The following is an 8977-nucleotide window of genomic DNA, read 5'->3' as shown; positions in this document are numbered from 1 at the left end:
AGTGCTACGCTGTGGGCTCTTGCTGAATGAAGCTAGGACAGCCACTGATGTTTCTTCATTAGTAACAGTTTTCTTGTGTCCACATTTTGGCAAATCCAACACTGAACCAGTTTCACGAAACTTAGCAAGCAGTTTGCTAACTGTAGCATGGGAGATGGGTGGTCTCATAGGGTGTCTTGCATTGAAATCTGCTGCAATGACCCGGTTACTGCGTTCACCAGATATCAACACAATTTCGATCCGCTCCTCACGTGTTAACCTCTTCGACATGTCAATGGCTGTGAACAAGGAGAAACTTGTAAATAACTCATGAAAGAATAAAGTTACATTGAAACCAAGGACACCATTGTTTTTCTTGTGACATTACCAATAAGTTTGATGTGTCACATGGCCCTCTTCCTATTGAAAAAACAAAAGTTGTATCCAAGATGGCCGACTTCTAAATGGCCACCATGGTCACCACCCATCTTGAGGAGTTTGCCCCCTCACATATACTAATGTGCCACAAACAGGACTTTAATATCGCCAACCATTCCCATTTTATTACGGTGTATCCATATAAATGGCCCACCCTGTATATTAAATCAAAACCATGCATACCTGAATACAAATATTTAATAAAACAAAACAGCTCTAATCTTGTAAAAGGACTTTAAATGTTTACAAAGCTACATTCACTTTTGGGAAGGGCAATGAGAAAGTCCTCACAGGTGGAAAGGCTGCAGTAACGCAAAAGGTTGTAACATGACAGTAAGTATGTATGGGGAAAAGGGGGAGGAAGAACTGTGAAATTATTATAAAATGTGATGCATAAAAAAGTTGCATTAATACACGACTTGACATTTCACATCAAACATAGCATAAAGAATAAAATTTCTGGTTTCTATTTTGCTGCACTAAAAGATTACTCCAAAGCCATCATCACCCCACTGGATCTGCTATTTAAGACAAAGGACAATATTTTTTTGAAAATATATAATTTCTCAAAGGGGTTAAATGAACTCTGTCACACAAAAGCTGGTTTTCTATGCTTTATGTGTGATGAACAGTGCCTCCACAAATAGGCAAAACAGAGGTAGCCATTACAACATTAAGCAGACCTCCACTGGAATCAGTGGGTGATGATTTTGGTGGAATGCACAGGAGCATGTTTGTAGCAGTTGAAAACCTCTCCCCTTGGGTTCTCTTAGGCTATGTCCACACCTACATGGGTATTTTTGAAAACACAGCTTTTTATATGCGTTTGGGCCCTTCGTCCATATGTTAACTGTGTTTTGGATCACTGTAAACGAAAAAACTTTTGTCAGGGTGGAAATTTTCAAGAACTAGTTTTTGCGTTTACTTTTGGACGAGGAAAACAGAGATTTAGTCACGCAACGTCAAAGGTGTGCGCCTGTTTTGACGTCATGCTGTGCGCCACGGTATTGTTTACATGAGATGAATTTCTATAATGGCGGATATAGACAAAATACTGTTGCTGTTACTTGTACTATCTGCACCTTTTACACACTTACATATACACATGCAGTTACTGTACCTCCATTTAGAAAAACAGGCATCAGAGTGAACTTTGGACATGGCTTCTACATTCAACACAGGCGCTCTCACAGCCCAAATCCTGACGCCAAAGTCGGTTTTGAATAAATTAAATTTTTAAAAATTAAATGTACGTATGCTATATGCATTTTTTCCATTCCTAAGTTGTGAGTCTACACCAGCCATATTTCATTGCACTGTGACTCATGATCATGAATCACTCAGACTAATGTAAAATGTTCAGTTTATTTCTTTATTGAATAAACTCAGTGAGACAAAATCCAAAATACTGTCTTTAGTTATTAACATTTGAAATGATGAAGGCACTTGAAAAGTAACACAAAATTTGCTGCCTTTCCAGAAAAACACAATAACATTTAAGAAGTACTTAAGGTTTTGTGACCCTGTTTACTCTTTCTCTCCCAGGCTTCTAGACTTCTGATTGGCCAACATTTCTACACGGTTAGGATTTGGCATGTCCTTGAAAGCGTTTGACTTCGTTTTTTGTGTCTGCATGTGGATGGAAATAGTCTTTTAAAACTGCACATGAGGATGGAAAATTTTTTTAAACGAAAACGGAAAATCTCTGTTTTAAAAAATACTCGTGTACGTGTGGAGTAAACTCCACAAAGGATGTTGGAATAAATTAAACATTAGAGATAGGATAGGAGTTTGGTCATTTTGAAGTGGTTCAGAGTAGAGTTGCTTCTTCTATGATTTAAAAGGAGCCAGTTGAGGTGTTTCAGTTCTGTAATACCTCCTGGAAGCCCCCCAGCATTCTGTACTGTACAGGAGACACGGAACTGAGGAGATTGATTGACAGTCACCTTTCTCACTCACTATGTGTTAATAGACCTCTCTGCATCGAATCATATCTGTTATTACTCTCAGTCTCTCTTCCACAGCATGTCTTTCATCCTGTTTTCCTCCACCCCAACCAGTCGCAGCAGATGGCCGTCCCTCCCTGAGCCTGGTTCTGCCGGAGGTTTCCTCCTGTTAAAAGGGAGTTTTTCCTTCCCACTGTCGCCAAAGTGCTTGCTCATAGGGGGTCATATGATTGTTGGGTTTTTCTCTGTATTTATTACTGTGCTATCTACTGTACAATATAAAGCACCTTGAGGCGACTTTTGTTGTGATTTGGCGCTATATAAATAATTGAATTGAATTGAATTGAACAATGGTCTACAGCCAATCGGGACGCAGAACACAATGCGCTGTAAAAAATTTTTTTAAAAAATAAATAAAAAACAGCATGCAAAATTGCACACAGAAAATTCCACGAAACAGCGAGGCCACAGTTACAAATAATCCTTATCTTAATTCTCTGTCAGAAACTCTCTCCCTTTGTTGTCAAGACAAACAAGACTTCTTCTAATTAATTAGCCTTCACAATGGTTTACAAAGCTAAGATCACCATATTAGGAACGTCCCTTGTAAATGACATAATAAAGAACCCAGAACAGAAAAAAGCTGCCTGAAACTGACCATTTAAGAAGAGTGAGAAGCCTCACACAGATTACATGCAGATGTAACCCGGTAGAGAAAACTGCCTTTGTTATTTTTTTCTTGTTTTCGCTTTATTTGTATAAATGTATTTTCAGTCTTTTATTTTGAAAAGCAACATTTATTTTGAAAAAAGGAAGTGTGATCCTCCAGCAAACTTTATTTTTCCTGTTGCCGGATCACAAGGGATAAATGCCTTTTTCATTGGTTGAAGGTGGTTTTAGTCCCGTCTTCCAAAACACCAGACCATCATTTCACATGAGCTAGGTCTTTTCGCACGTGGAAGTAGATGAGACAGGCCACGGATAGCTCATGCGGAATTTTCTAACATTTTGGTGAGTTGAGCCCATGTGTTTGAAAGAATAAAAATGTGTTAGTCTGTTGCTAAAAGTTGTTTCTTCTGTTCATACCGATTCGCGAGTGGTAATTTGCTGTTTAAAAAACGATGGAAATGCTGTTTGTGGTAGAATTTGTTAGTATACTTGAAGGATGATTGAAAAAAATCTATTATCTTGCTGTTTATACCTATTAATCACAATTTCATGGTTAAAAAGAGAACGAGAAATTCATTTGTTGTTTTACATGGTTAAAATAATTTCATGTACAACGAGAGATATATTCAAAGCATGCATGTAATGTATTACTGTGGTAATGTGGAAAAGATAAAGAACTGAAGCTATAGCTGTGATACGAGAGAAGAAACGGAGCTGGCTGTGTGCAATAATGTTAATATTGTTGTGCAGGCTAGGTTTTTTTTCCCTTGTTCGTGTGGAAGGAACTAAGATTCTGGATTACGATGGATTCTCTCCGGATGGAGATGGCGAGCCTGAGCCCGGACTGAACTTTGCAGAGGAACTCACTCTTCTTCCTCGACGGAGACTCCCAAGTGGTAACACACAAACCACAAACGGAAGAGAAAAAGAACTAGACTAAGAATTTCTGACTTGACAAATGACCAAAGACAAAAAGACAATTGAACATTGAGCTCAAATGACTATTTTTGGGGTTATTTTTGTTGCCGGCTTATTCTGATTATTGCTATTGTTATTATTACCATTACTACTGTCAATGTGGAATTTGCGTCTTGTTTATTTCATTTTTGTGCAAAATAATAACCGTTGCTGCTCAAATTCCTGTCTCCAGCCATTTCATTCCGTATTCGCCTCGCTTTCTATTGTAGCCCTGCCGAACCTAGCAACTGGTCTGTAGTTTGGCTGTCCTAAACTATTTAAAATGAGTCGGTGGTTACACAGATATGCTGATTCTTTTATTAAAACAATGGCCATGTTTAGTCTAAGCATTCATCACTGTAATAGCATATACTGTATATGAATATGGTCACGTGTTTTAGGTCCCTTTTAGCAATATCTCATACAAAAATAATAATAATAATTTTTCTCCTGTCTTCAGTTGCTGTATTACAACACCAATTCCACAGCTGTAAATTACTAAGTAGCTGTCAACACAGACTTTTATGGGCATTTAAGAATAATTTTGTTTTACCAGCATAGGCCTGTTTAATCAATTTCCACATGACTGTTTTTATCTAATCATATTTTTAGCTGTTATAAATTCATGCCTCAGACCTCTCCCATCTTTCCTTTTAATCTTATATAACCGTTCCCTGACAATATGCATTAAATTATGAATGCGATGCTTTTTAAAATTGCTATTAATTTAGGATAGATGAAATGCCACACTTAATACAGTAGGTCCATTTTAAGATATCAGATATGCTGTCTGGTAAATATTATCCTCCTCAGGGGTCCCCTCTTGGCTTGGGGCTCTGTGCCTGTTTTACCTGTTCACAGACAGGGTGGATGATTGTTGATACACCAAACAGAAAACCTTTAGCTTAATCATGAGGACTGTTCTTCTTCAAACTTCAAATTCGAAACTTAATGTCCTTGGGTCCCCCAGCAATACATCTGCCCAGTCTGAAGTAGATAAAATAAATTGTTTATAACAAAAGCAAAGAACACACACACACACACACACATACACAGTGAAAGAGCGAGAGAAAGTGTTTCATTTATTAGATAGATGTTTTAATACTGAACTGGACATAATGGGATTTAATGTATCTTTTATTGGTTTATTTTTATTCTTCAGTCCTTGCTCACTGCATCATAAGTAAGCCTATTAAACAGAGCCTTTGAATATTGTTCCTTGTTAAAATATAGTAGGTATTACTTGTTTTAACAATTTATTGTGGTCTCTCTAAAGTGTGAACTTGCTAGTCCTGTAAAAGAACTTTAATTCTTTGCAACATCTGCTTATTTGCACTCATCTATATATATTTCCTTTGCGGGTGCGCCAGAGTCATTCTGGCTTATAAAGGGACCATCATCATGTAACAATGTTGCAGAGGCACCTTGGGAGCAAGGTTGTTTGGCACATTGAGCTCCAGTCCGTCCATGGCAGCATAGCTTTCATCTCTGCGTGGGAATTGGTAATCACGAGGTGGCAGACCATTGAACACAGATTGCCACATCAGATAGGATTACAGATAGCATCGGTTTGATTGATATGTTTGTGTTCGGGGCTGATGGATGCTGATGTGACAGAAAGGGTATGATGAGTTCTTCTCAAAGAGGCAAACAGTCAAAAGATATATTACTTTGAAATGCACTAATAGGCCTTGCTTCACATATGACTCTGAAATAGCACTGTAGTGGTAAATTCACCTTGTTTTACCACACCATATTTTTTCAGTTAGCTTGGATCTATTAGGAACCTCTGTGACATCACTATTGTTTTGGCCTGGGTTTGTTTTTATTGAGTCTATATAAAAGCTTCAGCATTAGTGTTCTTCTGCCACCACAAGTGACCATATTTGGACAAGAGTTGGTCTGCCAGGTTACAAGCTTAGATATTATAAAACATGGACATTGCTTCTGGTAGGGATGGGAACTGATAAGGATTCAGCTATTCTGATTCAATTATCTATATCACTTATCAATTCAATCCCGTATAAGTTCTCATGGATTCTGACTGGGTTCTCACTGGCTCCACTTTGAGAGTCACCACAATCGCTAAGCCACCTTTCAAAATTTTATGCTAAAATAAATGCGTGCTGTGTTAGTGTCAGTGTTGAGGCCGTTACTCAAAAAAGTAATGTATTACACATATTACACAGAACACTTTTCTTAAAAGTAATGCACTATGCTACTTAATTAATTGCAGGAGAAAGTAATTTGTTACACTACTTGTTAGATTACTTTTGCATTTCTCCATAAAATGACCTAAAATATTTTGTCTCATTATTACCATTTAACAATATAAACCTATAGGCTACAGTCCCACACATCAACGCAAATCCCTATTCTAATGAGGACACAATTATGATCTTTCTCATTCACTCTGCTCTAGGTTGGTTCTAAACCATCTGCGCCCCCTGGTGAGGTCTTCATTGGATCCGCTGCAGTTTGCTTACCAGCCTGGCATTGGGGTGGAGGACGCCATCATCTACCTCCTGCACCGAGCTCTGACTCACCTGGAGAAGCCTGGAAGCACTGTGAGGATCATGTTCTTTGATTTCTCCAGTGCTTTCAACACCATCCAGCCACAACTTCTGAGAGACAAGCTGGAGCTATCGGGAGTGGACCACCACATGTCCCAGTGGATACTGGACTACCTCACAGAATGTCCACAGTATGTGAGGTCACAGGGCTGTGTCTCTGACACGCTGGTCTGCAGTACGGGGGCCCCACAGGGAACTGTGCTGGCACCGTTTCTCTTCACCCTCTACACTGCAGACTTCTCCATCAACTCCCCACGCTGCCACCTACAGAAGTTCTCTGACGACTCTGCCATAGTCGGTCTCATCACAGGCGAGGACGACTCTGAGTACAGACAGTGGACTCTGGACTTTGTTGACTGGTGTCAGCAGAACCACCTGCTGATCAACGCCGGGAAAACCAAGGAGTTGGTGGTGGACTTCCGGAGACGCAGACCCACCACACTGACACCGGTGAACATCCAGGGAGTGGACATTGAGATAGTGGACTCTTATAGGTACCTGGGTGTTCACCTGAATAATAAACTGGACTGGAGCCACAACACTGATGCTCTTTACAGGAAGGGTCAGAGCAGACTCTACCTGCTGAGGCGGCTGAGGTCATTTGGAGTACAGGGAGCGCTTTTAAAGACCTTCTATGACTCTGTGGTGGCATCTGTCATTTTTTACAGTGTTGTATGTTGGAGCAGCAGTATATCAGCAGCGGAGAGGAAGAGGTTGGATAAACTCATCAGGAAGGCCAGCTCTGTTCTGGGATGCACCCTGGACCCAGTGCAGGTGGTGGGAGACAGAAGGACTCTGGCCAAAATAACATCTCTGATGGACAGAGTCTCCCACCCCATGCATGGAAATGTTGCTGAACTGCAGAGCTCCTTCAGTGACAGACTGCTGCATCCTAGATGCATGAAGGAGCGTTTCCGCAGGTCCTTCCTCCCTGCAGCTGTCAGACTGTACAATCAGAACTGCTCCCAACAATCATAGACGTTTACATCAGCACTGTAACTGCAATAAGTTAATCAACCGATTCGCACTACAACCTGGTTTGCCTCTTATTTGTAGTTATTTTTACTTCTACTTTATTGACTCTGTGTTTGATGTTGTCTATGGTTATCAGCTAACACTAGCAAACTTAGCAAGGTTAGTCAATTGCATCCATAAACTATTCAACTGCAAAACATAGACACAGTTACTGGTTTTTAGTGCTAACAGAATAATTAAATGCTAGAATTCCTCACAGCTGTATTAGATCGCAAACGTCTTTATTACACAAAAAGCCATGTTAATTGGGGTGGCTGTAACTCCGGAGGTAGAGCAGGTCAGATTGTCTGGTGGTTCAGACAATCTGCATGCCAGATATTCTTGGACAAGATACTAACCCAAAGTTGCTCTCCAATGCATCCACTTGAGTGTGCATGTTAGTTAGAAAGCATTTGAAAGCATAGAAGAAAGTGCTTGTGTGAATGGTGATGAGGCATGTTGTATAAAGTGCTATAAAAGAATCAGTAAATCCCTTTAATTGTTAGGTTACTCCATTAAAACTGTTCTGAAAGGCACCAATGGCACAAAGTGACCAGGTCAAGTGAATGAAATTAGTAAAGGTAAGAACTAATAGACCCATGGAAACAGAGATGATATTACAGATGAACAGATGTGTCATTAAAACTTTACTCAATGTAGATATTAAGGAGTGACATGGGAGTCAACGCCACTAGAGAAACTGCAGTTTCCTGTATTTACATATTGACTTTATTTTCCTCAGAGGTTGTCACTGCCATAAAATGTTGAGTTATTGGATGCACAGATGACAGAAAGTGATTTTACCACATTTCTGTACATTATGGGAAAAAAGTCAGGCTGTCAGATATTAAATCTTAATAATACATATTAATCCACAGAAAGCATTGACTTCACTCTGCCCATTCCATCATACTGCATGCTCTGTGTTGCTTGGAGCAGGGACACTTGCCTAATGGAGAGCAATGTCAACGTGAAGCAGCATTCAAAGAACCTTGCTGTGCGGTAAGTGTTCTTGTGGAACATGTTGTGACAGGGGAAATAGGGGAAAGTATAAACTAGCAAACATCAGCCTTTTCTGACATCTTCAGGAAGGCTGCACAGCCCACTGACTCCTCAACTATGACAAACCATATCAGAAACTGCAAGTATTTCTGCTTTCGTGCCACATGTGATGTTGTTTAAATAACACACAAGAACACAAAATACACAAGAAATAAAACTTTATCTGCGTTTAAGTTTAATTTTGCTTGTATATTTTTTTCAAAGCTTGAAACAAGTTCCAAGTTCCGAGTTCCATATTGTTAATTATATTATATGCTGCTTACTTTTTTTCCCCTCCTTTTTGCAGTGTCCCTTATATGTGAAGAGTAAGTAAAATGATACTGAGCTATTTACAGGTTG

At 39.5% G+C, this 8977-nt stretch overlaps 1 long non-coding RNA gene across 1 annotated transcript; it reads left to right on the top strand.

Annotated features, from left to right (window-relative positions):
- Positions 1 to 2747: 2747 nt before the first annotated feature.
- On the top strand, positions 2748 to 4169 carry LOC112848307 (uncharacterized). Its single transcript, XR_003222364.1, has 2 exons — positions 2748 to 3374; positions 3783 to 4169. It is a non-coding gene; the product is annotated as an uncharacterized LOC112848307 (long non-coding RNA).
- The last annotated feature ends 4808 nt before the right edge of the window (positions 4170 to 8977 follow it).

The sequence above is a fragment of the Oreochromis niloticus genome, linkage group LG12, assembly GCF_001858045.2.
Source record: "Oreochromis niloticus isolate F11D_XX linkage group LG12, O_niloticus_UMD_NMBU, whole genome shotgun sequence".
NCBI lineage: Eukaryota > Metazoa > Chordata > Actinopteri > Cichliformes > Cichlidae > Oreochromis > Oreochromis niloticus.
Note: the sequence above shows the minus strand (reverse complement) of the source record. Positions and strands in the feature narration are given on the sequence as shown.